Below are 16,043 nucleotides of genomic sequence, written 5' to 3'. Positions count from 1 at the left end.
TTAGTGCCCCCAGTAGAGGTCCCCCCAATTACTGCACCCAGTAGTAGTCCCCCCAATTACTGACCCCAGTAGAGGTTCCCCCCAGTGGTGCCCCCAGTAGAGGTTCCCCCCAGTGGTGCCCTCAATTACTGCCCCCTGTAGAGGGTTCCTCCAATTACTGCCCCCAGTAGAGGTACCCCCCCTCCCAATACATAGCAAAAATTAAAAAATGTATAAAAAACTTACCTGCATCCACGCTCCTGCTCCGGCTCCCGGCGCCGCAACGTCCGCACATCAGCCCTCTCGGGCTGGCGCGCTCTGCATTATGGGAGAGCCGTCATGGTATCATGATGTCTCTCCAATTACCCACTGCAGGAGCCGGACGGAAGCCCGCCTCTTGCAGTGGGTGCTGCAGCAGCCAATGAGAGTCTGTCTGACTCTCATTGGCTGCTGTTTACACACACATCCCCGCCAGCACTGGCGGAGATGGGTGTGCAGCAGCAGCAGGAAATGAGAGTCTGTCTGACTCTCATTGGCTGCTGAATAACACACACATGCTGCCATGCTGGCGGCGATGTGTGTGTTAGCACAGGGTGAGCCCACCTGCCACCCTCCTCCTGGCACTATTGGGCCAGTGCTCAGGGGGAGGGAAGGGTCTCAGCTGTGCAGCACAGGACCAGTGCTGGAAGCCTAGCGTCGGTCCTGTGTAAATGTTTAGCGCTGACCGTACTCACTGCGGTCGGCGCTACACTGGCTAACTAGGGCGGACTGGTCCCACGGTGCCCAGGGCACACACCCTGCTCACCCTGCCCTAGTTACGCCACTGTGCATAGGTAAAGATGGCTGTATGCATAGGTAAAGATGGCTGTATGCATACGCATAATACTGCCACTGAAGCCTGCTTGCATCTGGATAGGCGGTACAGTGGGGGTTCTAATGCAGCGTGAGGAAAGTAAGGGGTCATGCTTGCTCAATTACAAAACATGAAGACTGGGACAAGGATGCATACATGCCTGAGAAAGCCATGATATTTGTATGTGGACTCAACAGGTGAAGATATTAAGATTATGGCGTTCCCCAGTGCTAGCGTACCACATGTGATTGGTTGTTTGCAAATGCAGCGCTGATGCTGATTGGCATTGTTGCTCAGGCATATTATATGCTTTTGCGCATGTTTAGGCATAGGTCAGTTCATATTTTGGCAAACATTGTCTGGCATAGGCCCTTCATGACTATTTACAGGAGTGCTGGTCACCATGGACCAGAGAGTATGAGGATAAGTTTTTAATATATGACAAAATACATGTATTTGTTTTATACAGCTCGGATGTGTTGGTGGTTATGGCCATAGAGATTGGTGGGGTAAATTTGCACATCAACAGTGGCCTAGTGGACCAAATGTTTACAAATCAACCCTGTATAAATTTTGCCTAGAAAGGCCATCAACTTCAGTATACAATATACAGACAAAAGTTGCAAACAAGAAAAAATAAGCACAAAGCAGCATTTGCACATTTGTAGATGATACTTAAAGACTCCAATAAAACGGTAACTCTAGCATTCCACATAATACATAATGGTACAATGCTAGCTGATATTTACATAGCTTATCTCAGAAATGGGTGTACACTCATCTTCAACACAACTTGGTGTCACATAATGCTATATCAGTGTCATGTCCGGTAATAAATAACAATCTCTCACTTTTGGAGGTTTGTGAAAAAAAACAAAAAAAAACAACAGTTCTGAGAGTTTAAAGGGCCCTAATTACATGGCATTGGTTTGAAACAAAACTTCAGATAGCACTATCTGTTTAATAAAGATTGCGGATACCATACTGGTCAGATGTATAAAGATTTATCTATTCACAATCCTGATAATATATTTCAGAATCTATTCCTGTAGTCTATGGAATGATGTTACTATGAAGCTCTGTATTACTGAGTACAGAATGTGCAACTTTAGCTGTGTAACAAGATCAAACTTCAGCTGTGTAACTAATCAGCACTGGACAGCTCCCTGAGTCTGTGCAACACAGTCTAATCTTTATTTATAACAACTGCTAATTCAACAAATCTTTTCTGCCAGTAGCAAGGGCCAATTCTCGGCTTCATGGTCCTGACTGATTGCAGTAGTGTATCTGACTACAATGCAGTGCAAAGTGCTTTGTCTGCCATGCTGGCTTCCTACACTGCAATTTACTGCTTGTTCAGTCTCGTAAACCCCTATTGTTCAACTTCAAGGGCGGCTGCTTTGTTTGCAGCATATGAAAATGATAAAAGTTGGAAAAAAAAGCAAGATTCCAGATTTTGTGTTCCCATTTCTATTGTTTGCATATTCTAAATATCTCAGATATCTCTCTATACTGTATATGAGTTCATATTTTATTCTAACAATTTAAATGTAATTAAACTGTTGTTCAAATAATCTTGAACAGAAGCAGATTCAAGTAAGCTCGAGGTTCACTTGAAACCTTGAGTGATGTGCAGCTGTGCTAGATATGGACATCGGAAGCCTAGCATCGAATGGTTGCCAGGCTTCCATCATCAAATAAGGCAATGAGATGGCTAGTTGCTTGCTACTATCACATCTAAACCAGATGATGGTATGTTGTTTCAAACTTGCCATATCCATTCATAAATCCAGTTAGTTAGTAGATCTGATATCTAAATCATCACTTCCTACAAGAACTGACTGTCCATATAGCTGCTACAACCCCTGAGACATCGCTGTTTCTCTCTGGTGTCACATTTGAGAATTGAAACTAAAGAAGGTGTTTGTTTTCAGCTTTCATTTTAATTTTCACCTCCTTTGTTTTTACACTTCACAGAATTCACAACTTAATTGTTATTAGTTGCAGACCAAGTTTGGTCAAATTTAATTCATTACGTAGCTCCCGGTGGATTCAGTAAAGTTATGTTAGTTAAGTTTATTTCACTTATTTATTGTTACAAGAATGAGGAGACCATTGAAGCCACATTAGGACAGCCATGTTAGACATTTTGTGCTGATGACGACAACAGTAGGGGTGCTAGCAATGCCCCTGCCATTATCTGTAAGTATTGGTGCAACCACCCACAGAGAAGTATCTGCCAGCAGTGACTCTAGGGTCTATGTCTATGTAGTAAGCCTTGGGGTATATTTACTAAAGGGTGGGTTTATAGAAGTGGAAATGTTGCCCATGGCAACCAATCAGTTTCTAGCTATCTTCTAGAAAGTGCTAGATAAATGATAGGTAGAATCAGATTGGGTGCTATGTGCAGCATGGAAATATAGCCCTTGGAGAGAGATAAAGTTCATGGAGATAAAGTACCAACCAATCAGCTATTAACTGTCATTTTTCAAACACATCCTGTAAAGTGACAGTTAGGAGTTGATTGGTTGGTACTTTATCTCTGTCCACTTTATCTCTCTCTAAGGCTTAGTACATAGACCCCTTAATCACTGTTGCCAACGTCCAGGCAGATACTTTTCTAGAACTGATCTCTACTACTTTTCCCCTTTTGCAGGGTTCATAAAGTGCAATGGTAAAACATTGGAACTTCATATTTCAGTGTATGTGACACCTGCTCTAGATCAGAGACCGTCTCAGAGATGTCCTGTGCTTGGTGATTCCACATGATTGAACTTGGGGCCTGATTCAGTGGTGGAAGCAAATGGCTTCTCATCTGCGATCCTGTACGCAGCGCGTTTGAGAAAATATGCAGATGTCGCAGCCATCTAGCATGGTATTGAGACACCCATTGGCTTCTTCTCAAGTCTGCCACTTGTGTACGGTTGCAACCATTGGATGAACATCGGTTGATAATGACCATCTGGGCACCCCTATGGTAGTGCAGAATGGCTGTGGGAACTGAGGGCTCGATTCAGACTCGCTAGATGCGTACGCTTGCTCCCAGCGTATGCAAATTTGGCTAAGTGACGGCAAGGCAGGCGATCGCACAGCAAGCCATAAGTACGCCCAGTATGTCTTGGCGTGCGATCACTCTGTGTATGCAGACACCCATCAGCCTGTCCTAAGACTCCCACTAGCGCATGACATCTCCAGAAAGTGTATGCCGGGTACCATCGGAAGCGAACGCCGCACTTGACGTTGACTATACCCTCCCGCAAGCACTGCAAGCACTTCAGTGTAAATTTCAGCCAAGTGACGTGTACTGTGAGGCTGCCTCTTAATTATGCACGCCTCTGAAACAGCGTTAAGACGCTCAGACACGCTTGCGTTCGCACCCCCACTCTCCCGTTTCTAGTGGTCAGCCCCTGTTACCACCCACAAACAGCCTCTCCTGTCACTCACTCTGCTGGGCTGTCTGTGCTCGACGAGCAACTGCTCCCTGATCGCTCGGACTAGTTCACACACGCGCACTGCGATGAATACGCATGCGCATATTGCAAAACATCGACAGCTACGAGCGAACGCTTGCTAGTGAACGGTTCTGAATCGTGCCCTGAGACATTGGAACTATTTTTACTTCAATCGTACTGCGACATGCCCCTGATATGATCCCTACACATCTGCGTTTGAGTCGCCACTCCTCCATCCTCAAATGTTCCCTGGCTGCCAATCACATTGCGTCCAGGTCCTCATTGCGACAGACGATGGTAATGAAATGTGGCACATACTCAGTGTGACTCATACACATGCTCAGGCCACTAATAATTGCTCATCTGCGAAAACATCTGCATGTTCACCACTGACTCAGGCCCATGGGGTATGACAGACTGTGCTCTGGATCATTCTGAATTTTTGGGCACTGACGCTGGAGATGTGTCATCATTACCCCATGTTTTGTCCCTTTCTGTTTACGTTGGACCGTCAGCTTGATTTCAGCAGAGAACCATCACGTACTATGTTTGTTTGTTGATAGATGATTAAAGAGACTGGCATAGCTGTCTGTGGGTTTGTGAAGGGACAGTTCTAGGATAACTGCATACAGCTGGCCGTCAGCTGTACGGTATGTTGCTTTTTCTGCCAATCCCTTATAGCATTTCCAAATATCCCATTCCTGTTTTCCACATCACTGCCTGGAGCGCTGCTGAGATCTGTACAGAACACAGAGAATAACCCTGACTATAAATACAAAAAAAAAAAACATGCTTCCTACTTCCCATTCACAATAACGGTCCCAGCTACTGATCCAGGGATTCCATTGCCAACTGCTGTACCAATAGGATTGTTTCACAGAAAATGTAATGACTTATGGTACAGTACAGTGTTAGTGTGTTTTCTGTAGTACATACAGTATGTACCTTTGTCATTTTTAAGCTATCATCATGTTTCTTATCATCCTTGTTTTAATTTACTTTTTATGTTCACATTAATAAATAATTGCATTTTTCTGCATTTCATCAACATTTTTTTCTTTTTCTCTCTCTCTTGCTTTCTGAAGCTATTAACAATTTCGTATAAGTGTCGGTTGGCAAAGCACAATACAAGTATTCATTCCCTTTCACGAGAGATAAGCAAAAAGCCCATATTCCATGTGCAACACTAAATTAGGCTGCCAAGTAAACACCCTAGACATCAACCTCAATCATGGTGTCGTCTATGTTTTTACCTTAATACATATCTGTCCACCATCAGCATTGTTGTCCTATACACTATTAGCTTATGTGTGGTTTGGGAAAGCAGCATTTCAGAGGGGAATGGCTCAATGCCTTCTTTTTATTTCAAGTTGGATAAGTCAAATATATACAGCGCATATATATATATAGATAGATAAATAGATAGATAGATAGATAGATAGATAGATAGTGTGTCAATACCAAGCTAGGCGGTGATAGTGAGCCATGGATTCTGTGTGGTGCTGGAGGGATCCACCCACACAGGGTAGAAATCGGAAATGTGACCGCACCTAGAGGCTGCCTTGTGTACAGTGCTCAGGGAAGGCTAACGAGGCAGACCAGGCTGCATGTGAAACCAATCTAAGGAAGACTGAGGCAGCTATAGAGTCCAGTGTGCCTGGAGGCCAGTGTCCAGACCTGCAAGTGGCAGGGAGGACCACCAATCTCTGACTCTGTTTGAGTGAAGTTGTGGCAGCCAAGCCAGGCCAAAGTTCAGTATCCAGACCTGCAAGCCAGGCAGGGAGGACAACAAGAGAGACTTTGTGTGAAAGCCAGGAGCTCATCCTTTGTGACATGATCTTGTCATCTCACAAATCCAGAAATAACATGATTGTAGCTTAAACACAAACGTGTATTTTATATCCATTAACTGATAAGATCTTATTTCTGGGAAATCATCTACTCAGGTTATGTCCGGCTTAGAGATAATGATCTCATTGGATCATATTATTATTATAGCAGGTTGCAGGTTACAGGTACATAAATATCCCTGAGGAGTGGCTTATTAAAGTCTATTACATTGCTTTACATCCAGCAATAACATTTCTTCACCTCTCCTTCAGCCATTGCTTTCTCCATCCTGAATTTCTCCTTTTCCCATTTACTAAATGTGCACAGAGCATTTTATAACACTACAAATAGGGTTTCACTCTACTTTTTACTATATAAAGCTCAGTAAACACACATGTACAAACATCTTTATACAAGAAGGGGTATATGGTTGGGTATGAGATCCCGGCGGTCGGGATGCTGCTGGTCAGAATGCCGACAGCGGCATCGCAACAGTCAGAATACCGACACCCATAAGGAAAGAAGGTAAAACTAACCATTAAACCTAACCCTCACCACCAGTGCCTAAACCTAACCTCCCCTTCCCCGCACACTAAACCTAACACTCTCTACCCAATGCCTAAACCTAACCTTCCCCCCTGGTGCTTAAACCTAACCTCCCCCTCCCCGCACACTAACCCTCCCTTCTAGTCCCTAACTTTAACCCTCCCGCTAATGCCTAACCTTAACCCCGCACCCTAACCCTCCCCATAACGCCCGATATTTACCTTTGGAATGCTGGCGGTTGGGATTCTAGTGCCGGGATCCCGACGCTGTCGGGATTTCGTCGCCGGTATTTCACCCGTCGGCATTCCGCACGCCAGGATGCTGACTTCATCCCTATTTATTAAAATGGGTGTTTTTAGGAGTGGAGTTGTTGCCCATAGCAACCAATCAGATTCTACTTATCATTTATCTAGCACCCCCTAGAAAATAATAGCTGGAATCTGATTGGTTTCTATGGGCAACATCTCCACTTCTAAAAACCCTCACTTTAGTAAATATACCGCGAAGACACATTTCTTTTTATTTGTGTTGTAAAGAGCATGACTAGTAAGGGATATGTTGCTTTCTTGCTGGAATAACTTTTATTGATAATCTCAATCTGGACAGAGATCCGAGAGGCCAAATTATGAATAGATGTTGGCACTAGGTGAAACCAGAGTGACATCAGGATAATGATATCTGTGACAACACTCTGACCCCATAACCTATTGCTAGAGTGGCTATTAGCATAAACACAATGCTGGAGCCTATGACCTGTCAGCGGAGTGTGAAGTGCGAGTGGAGGTGCTGGGTACAGTAGTCCTCCAGACAGGTTGCTACGCCAGGACACAATATACTTGGCCAAGGTACATGTGGTGCTAAATATGTACCACTGTTATTGGTGCTGGTGGCGGTTAGTCCACACGTGGTACAGCTTACCCAGACACAGGGAAGTCACAGGTGTAACAGCGGTATTATGCTATTTGTCCTCACTGATCCTTGAGGTGGTGGATGTTATACTGATGGAGAGGGTGTCCTAAAAAAGGTCTCAATCTCAAGGGACTGAAACGTCGCCATGACAACTTACAGTGTGGTGAAATAAACCTTGCTGGCTAATTCATTGAAGATTTGGTGAGTGCCTTTTTTTGTATTAGTATGAGAGAGAGAGAGAGAGAGAGAGAGAGAGAGAGAGAGAGAGAGGGAGAGAGAGAGAGGGGAGAGAGAGAGAGGGAGAGAGAGAGAGAGAGAGAGAGAGAGAGAGAGAGAGAGAGAGAGAGAATCCTTCTGAACAAGTTTTACAGCAATGGAGGAAAACACGCTGAGGATATGCTAATGAAGTGACCTCTCATACTTTATTATAGAGTTATTCAGCAAGTACATTTGGTACTTTTGCATGAATGTTCAATTTAAAATACATGTACAAGTAGTTCATAACACTAAAATGAACATTTGACTGTAACTATTATTTATCATGTTACTGAATAGCAAGTATTCCCTTCTATATAGTTTATTTTTAAGTTAAAAGTAAGATCACTTTTCTGTTATCATATATTATTTTTTTCTCTGCACAATTAACACAATGATATTATTCAGTCACCATAGACATCTGAGGTATTGCCATCATTTTCTTGTACTTCTGTATTACCCTCAATGTGTTTATATGCTAGCAGTGCCACCATATATTTCTTTTAACCTCTTGCACGTGACTCTTACACTGCACTTCCTTTATGTTTGCTATCAAAACTAGATCATACCTCAATCCCCACCTTATCATCTTGTGTTGACAGACAGGTTCCACACTATGGGAATAGAGTACGATATTGCTAGTAACTGTGCCCCTTGGTTATACCATGCTGCAGTGCAGGTGGGGCTGGTGTAAAATGTGCAGAGAAATTTAGATTTGGGAGGGAGGTGTCCAACCTGAAATCTAAACTGTAGTGTAAAATAAAGCTGTCCAACATTTGTGGGCTACATGCAAAAGCAGCCAGTATTTACCCTGCATGTATTTGCAGTGCACCTCTCTTAGGCAAACGCAGGGGGGTTTCCGGTTGCCTGGAAAGCCCCCCTCCCCAGCAAACACACCATGAACACAATAGAAATAGTAATATAATAGAATATTACTAGTGCAGCATGTTCTTCTCAGTATCACAAATGAAATAATTAGCACCCCCTGTGGATCTTTTAACATGTGTCAGCCTGTAATAAATACACCTGTGCATCAACCAGGAGATATGGAAAACATGCACTGTTAGAGATGCACTGCTATAGACCATCAATAGGGTTAATTATTAATACCATATAATAATACACTATCCAGTGCATAATGAGACCAATATGTACATATATGTCCAGGGCAGTGCTAGGTTCTTCTGGTGCTTCCCCAGACTCCCGGACTCGCTCCCATACTCTGGAATGGTGCCCACATCTGAAACAAAAACATTTAGCTCAGGCAGGATGGCCTACTGCCACATCTAATGGCTTACTGTGATCACTGATCCTGTATATGCTGGAATTATGACACACAAATGTTCAAAACATTTTGTATGATGTACTTTAAAGCTGAATAAGTGCTGAGTATGCCCTCTTCATGGACTGGCATTTGGAAACTCCCCTCTAGAAATCCTGCATTTGCCACTGCCTCTTGCATTGCAACATGGTTTGTCCAGGTGTGCGGTTACTTGTTCTCTTACTCTATTCCCAAATCTGAATCGGGCCTTATAAGCAGAAAAAAAAGACCAACCATTTTGCCTGAATTGTCAGTCTTTTAGCCTCACTAATTTTTAACCTTCTTTGTGTTTGATACTGAAAATGATGCTACTTCTTGCCAGTTCATCCATTTAAACTGTGATCCTAGAATGTGATCGATCCCAATACTCGCAAATACTGCATCATACTTCTCGGGTAAAAGGATATTTTTAATTTTTCAAAGCTTTATCTCCACATTGCCAAATGATCTGTCTGCAGGCACACGGGACAGGAAAAAAAAAGACTCAATTTTAAAACCATACTGAGATGAAATTACACAAAACATGAAAAACAATAATAAGTTCTTATTCTGAGAGGTACAACTATCACAAAACACTCTGATGTACGTGATTTAGCATCACAGTATGGTTTCATATGGGTGAGGAGAATTGATGTGTGTGTGTATATATATATGTCTGTATGTATATATGTGTCTGTGTGTATGTGGGGTGGGGGGAAGTTATTAGGTGATGAGTGGGGGTGTTAATGGGTGAATAGGTTGATAGGTGCTGAGTGGGAAGATCTTTATGACAGCTGATAGGGTGGATGAAAGTGGTAATGGGTGCTGGGACACGATTTGGTACCTTTTGCTATGAAACACTGTCTGGATGTGGTACTTATTGCTATAAAATGCCATTTCCCAAGCCCTGTACCAAAGGTATTTGGAGCAAATCAGTAGTTTGGATCTGGAAGTAATATTCTACACCTAGCTAACAATGTGCTGCCATCCAGAACTCAATTAACATTTTGGGGGAATTTGGTACCATTTGGAAATAAGCTCCACATACAGTATAATTATACACACATACAGCATAATTATACACACATACAGCATAATTATACACACATACAGTATAATTATACACACATACAGCATAATTATACACACATACAGTATAATTATACACACATACAGCATAATTATACACACATACAGTATAATTATACATACATACAGCATAATTATACATACATACAGCATAATTATACACACATACAGTGTAATTATACACACATACAGCATAATTATACACACATACAGTATAATTATACACACATACAGCATAATTATACACACATACAGCATAATTATACACACATACAGTATAATTATACACACATACAGCCTAATAATTATACACACATACAGTATAATTATACACACATACAGTGTAATTATACACACATACAGTATAATTATACACACATACAGCATAATTATACACACACAGTATAATTATACACACATACAGCATAATTATACACACATACAGTATAATTATACAAACATACAGCATAATTATACACACATACAGTATAATTATACACACATACAGCATAATTATACACACATACAGAATATTTAAACACACATACAGTATAATTATACACACATACAGCATAATTATACACACATACAGTATAATTATACACACATACAGTATAATTATACAAACATACAGTTAGGTCCATATATATTTGGACACTGACACAATTTTTGTTATTTTAGCTGTTTACCAATAATAAAGTCAACTCCCAGTGGCATAATGAATATGGTTGCATTTATTTTTTTGTATTTATGCAGCAAACCCGCGGTGTGTCTGATAACATCAATGTCCCGGGCACTATGCGTGTTCTCATGGTCCCGCTCTTGAGGACAGGTTTCAGCTGCACATTGAACTGTCTGCCATCCTCAGGGATTTTGTGGAGGACACAGACATGGTTACTCTCCACCTCAAATGCAGCCAGGTATTTCTCTGGGATAGGGACCATGGGTGGCAATTTATGCCGTGAACCTGCGGTGCGGCTCATAACACCAGTGTCCCTGGCGCTGTGCGCACTGTTCTTATGGTCGGGCTTTGGAGGACGAGTGTCTTTTTTGTTTCCTCTGCTGCCCTCACTGGTCTTGGAGGGGACACAGACACGGTTCCTCTCTGTCACAGCGTCGCCGAATCCAGGTCTTGCTTACCTGGTCCGGCGGCGCTGGGGTCCAGGCTGGCATGGGACAGCGGGTGGGAGATCTCCGGCAACTGCTGTCAGCTGTTCCCCTCCTCCGGCGGCTGTGTGCAGGTGGCCACGGCTCCCATAGGAGCGCGCGTGCCGCTCTGCATAAGATTTAAAGAGGCAGGTGCTAGAATAGGGAGTATTGATTGGGGCTGTGGTTGAACTCTGACCTTTAAAAGGAAGTTCCTGGGAGCACTCCAGTGCCAGAGTATAGGCTTCATTACCATACTCCAGCGTTCCTGTGCATATCCTGACTATTGGTTCTGACCTTGGCTTGTTCGTGACTCTGATTCTGCCTGACCCCTGGTTCTGCGTTGATATCTGGTTCTGACCTCGGCTATTCCCTGTGACCGTTTATGTCTGCTCCCTGGTATCGTCTTGTCTGTTTGGTTCTGACCCGGCTTGTCGACTACACTAAAGTCTCCTGCATACCAACCAAGTTCGCCAGAACCTGTGTAGGGAAACCTAACCGGAGGGCCGCAACCTGTTTGTCAGACACAGCCAAGTCCATACCTTCTTCCCTGGTGAAAACCGCCGGCACATTAGACTCAGGAATAGGTATAGCCAATTCCCTGAATACGGGTAGCATCCACATTCCATCCGAGAGTTTGTGACACTCTCCACACATGTCTTGATGTTCTTGGCCTTGCTCCCATACATCAGTGTACTGCGAGAATCTTCATACGCACTGTCTGCTGGGCTGATGTGTGTGATCATTACCATCCTGCTGTTGCCCCTCAGTGCGCCCTTAAGCAGCCAGGTCAACTTGCTGTCCCGATAGTTAATATGGCTGCCAGGTCTCTCACGTAGCGCCATGATACAATTTCTGAGGGCGAGAAGGGAGCAGTTGATGTAGCCACCTTCTCTCATGGTCTGGCCGCTGTTCTCATGCTGCCCACACACACATAGCGATATTTACCCAATCTGGCCGATTCCGACACATTGGAACGACAGATCATGTAGAATATGGCTAAATCCTGAGTAAATCGTGAGTCCCCACTCACGATCACGATGCGATGCGCGTCCCCGCTGGTCGCACATCGCATCGTCAGATCTGCCGTGCAGTAGGGTTGATCTGACAATCTAGGAGGCGATGCACTGTGAAAGTCTGGATGCAGGAGAGATCGTATGAAGATTGGACACCAAATCGTGTGCAGATCGTGTGGAGATCGTGTGCAGAGCTGCCGGGGAGAGTTTCAAGGGAAATCGTACACATCGGATGATCGTGTGTACATCGCCATGTGTGTGGGCACCTTTAGTCTGGCTTGCTCGTTCTGATCCTGCCAGGTCTACCATGTACAGCCTGCCTGTGCACACTCCATTATAGCACGTCTACTTTATGGTGACCTGTAACACTGAATGGGAGCGGGATGGAGTCTTATTGGCGGCCGTGGCTGCCTGAGAGCGCCGCTTATTTCCCTTCTTCAGCAACGCCATGGCCTCTGCAGGACTGCTAGGGGAGAACTCAGCAATCCCTTCTATTTTGGTATTGCCATAGGGATCCTCTCTGAGGGCCAATGACCCAGAGGAAGGTCTTAGCAGATCTCTCTCATTGTAGATCTCAGCATAAGACAATGACACAGCGAAGTTCTCTCTCCTTCCAGTCTCCTCAATGGCCTTGAACATGTCCTTCTGGGTGCAAAATATTACTCCGGGCTCATGATCCTTACCCATCATAGTAAATGTTTTGGATCTGTATTTGTATCAAAAAATTATAAAAACAGCTAAAATCAAATGATTTGGGCCTGTTTTTGTTCCTACAGTGTTATTAACCTTACTAACAATAATATTCAAAATACTGAAAAAAAGGAGTAAGGGGTTGTTTTTCTGGGCGCACAAAGAAAAAATTGATAACATATAAAATATAACTTTTATTTCATAATATATTAAATATCACCCCAATTTGGGGGGATTACACAGTGAAAAATAGAAGGTTTAAAATAAATGTTATTATACAACAAATATATGTAGTATGAAATATTTATGATATTATCAGCAATATGATTAAGCACAATTAAAAAGTCAGGTCCACTACTGAATTGTTGAAAATATAGGGTAATGCCATATATCTGGACAGGGTAGAAGTATATTAATAAATGTGAATTAACTTTTAATTAATATCTATGCCTTCAGTGGAGTCTAATATAATCTTGAACTCCACAACCAATTGTTAAGTGTATATAGCATAAAGTGGCCCAGAGAGTTCAAATGTAACTGATGGGGAGAACAAATTAATTAGGGATACATAGTTATTAACTCATCATGAGTGTTAACATTTGACATAAACACACATAACTATTTCTGCATTAACATAATCAAAATTGCCAGATTAGTTGAGTGGCACTCAGAGGTATAGAGAGTATTGTGTCTCATATCTCCCAGTAAGGTGCATACAGTATGTGTGTAATCTTCTATAATTTGTTAATATTGCCACCTAATAATATGTTGCACAATTGTTGCTACTACCGAGTGGTTATTAGTCAATGGTAACAGTATCCTTCAGCTGCTGCCAGCATGTGCCAATAACCAGGCAGAAGTTTGTTGTACTAAGAGTCTTATATTCTTAACTGATTTGCAACAAAATTAACTTCACCTCATAAAATGCCATTTGGTGAAATGTATATTTATTTTGTACCAGTCTCCACTGTTCAATAACGTTTTTCACAGTGAGATCTGCTGTATTTAACAATTATATCTCACTAATATAGTTCCACAACTGCCAAAGGGCTGGCATGCCGGCACCTGTAATCCCATTGTAAAATACAATAGTTTCATTCTGTTTTTCACTTTATTACCCCTGTACCCAATGCTCCAGGGGTGCGGAGAAGAGCCCTGGGCTTCAGACTAAGCCTGGGATTTCGGGGGGGGTGCCTTCTTGGGGGGATCCCCACAGCCCCTGAGATCCCCGACTTGGCCTGACCGGCTTGGGCTGATAATGCTTTGGTTACAGAGCCCTGGTAATAGGGTCTCCAGGCTGTGGCATTACAGCCCAGCCATTTTGGGTCTTGTGCTGGTTTTAATTATAGGGGGACCGTTACACAATTTTTTTTCCCCCTATAATTAAAGTCAGGACTGGCCCTGCAGCCTGGTGCTGGTACCTAAATTACGGTGGAACCCTACTCGTTTTGTCCCCCGTAATTTTAGGTACCAGGACAGGCTGGCAACTCCGGGGATAGTTAGCCTTTTTTTTGGGGGGGGGGGGGCCTTACCTCATTTTTTTTTTTTTTTTAAATATAACCTATTTAAAATATTTACAGGCAGAAACATGCACAAATCACAATGATTTGTGTATGTTTCAGCCAAACTCGCAGCTCTGGAGGTGAGTGTTTAAAACTTCAACTTGGCAGAGAGTTTGCTGTCATCTCACCCGAGATTGTCATCTCGATTCTTGGTAAATTTGCATGATGTGTCTTTTAGGTGAAAAGTACTTCTGAGTTGCCCGATGGTGATAAGATTTGAGTTTGCTATCTCACCCGAGTTTTACGAGTGAGAAGAGAGAAATCTCCCTCAAACTCACCCGACTTTGCTTTTATTCAATTTGCGAGTTGAGAATCATGTCTAAACTCTCCTGAGATTGGCATCTCGACCAATCTCGATTCTCAGTAAATTTTACCCCAATGACTCAAATGGGGCCAATACATTCGATACATTCCGGGGCCTGGATGCTGTGGGCAACGCCATCTTTGGATGGCAGTGCCCAATAGCAGCCTTTGGGCATCTATTCGCAAGTCCCCATGCGAGGGATCCAATCGGATCCCACCCAGCACCCCCCACGTCACGTGCGTCACTCAACACGTGCACAGAAGGACTTCTGGGTCATAAACTAGGAAGTTCTTTTATTGCATGGGACAGCTGTCCTTTGTGATTTTCTTTGCTTTTTTGCATGTACTGTCACTGCCATGCTAGTTCATTTTAGTATTGTACATATGTGGCACCTGGCCCTGCTACAACCTCGAATCTAGGCCCCCCTGCTGAAGAACAAGTGGAGATAAATGATGTTCACATTCCAAACAATAGGAGAACATGACATCGCTTCAGGGTGGTCTTGTGATTTTTTTAGACTATGAATCCCCCTTATCTCTCTGACAGGGCCCGTAGCACATCCACATTGTGTACAAAGTTGTCTATGAACTATTTGGGACCTTTTTGACCTTAACACTGAACTCCACAGCCGTCAAACACAGCCAGGGGCAGACCAATTAGGAAGGTGGGTGAACGAGAGTTGGCCAAAATATCATTTAAATTGGTAAAACATTAGAGAATTAACAGGTTCTCCCACCAGCCCTTTGCCACTTCTTCTCTTTACTTTAATGGTGCATACACACGGTCAGATTTTTCCTTCAGATATGAACGATAACGATTTAAAAATCGTCCAGTCGTTCATATCTGAAGGAAAATCTGACATATCTGACATACCTGAACGATGGACGATCAACGATGCGCGTTCCCATTTGTCAGATAACGATATCTGACATCTGATGTGTTTGCAGTCAGACTTGGACGATTCCATTCATTTTAATGCAGTCAAAAATCGTTCAATCGTTCAAATCATTCAAATCGTTCAAAACTTTGGTAAAATCGTTCAAATCGTTCAAATCGTTCAATCGTTCATCTGACAAATCTGACAAGTCTGACAAATCTGACCGTGTGTATGC

At 43.0% G+C, this 16,043-nt stretch overlaps 1 pseudogene; it reads right to left on the bottom strand.

Annotated features, from left to right (window-relative positions):
• Positions 1 to 4,897: 4,897 nt before the first annotated feature.
• On the bottom strand, positions 4,898 to 15,069 carry LOC148532223 (kinesin-like protein KIF19; annotated as a pseudogene).
• Positions 15,070 to 16,043: the final 974 nt, after the last annotated feature.

Source organism: Taudactylus pleione, unplaced genomic scaffold, assembly GCF_031769625.1.
Source record: "Taudactylus pleione unplaced genomic scaffold, aTauple2 ptg000081l, whole genome shotgun sequence".
Taxonomy (NCBI): Eukaryota; Metazoa; Chordata; class Amphibia; order Anura; family Myobatrachidae; genus Taudactylus; species Taudactylus pleione.
Note: the sequence above shows the minus strand (reverse complement) of the source record. Positions and strands in the feature narration are given on the sequence as shown.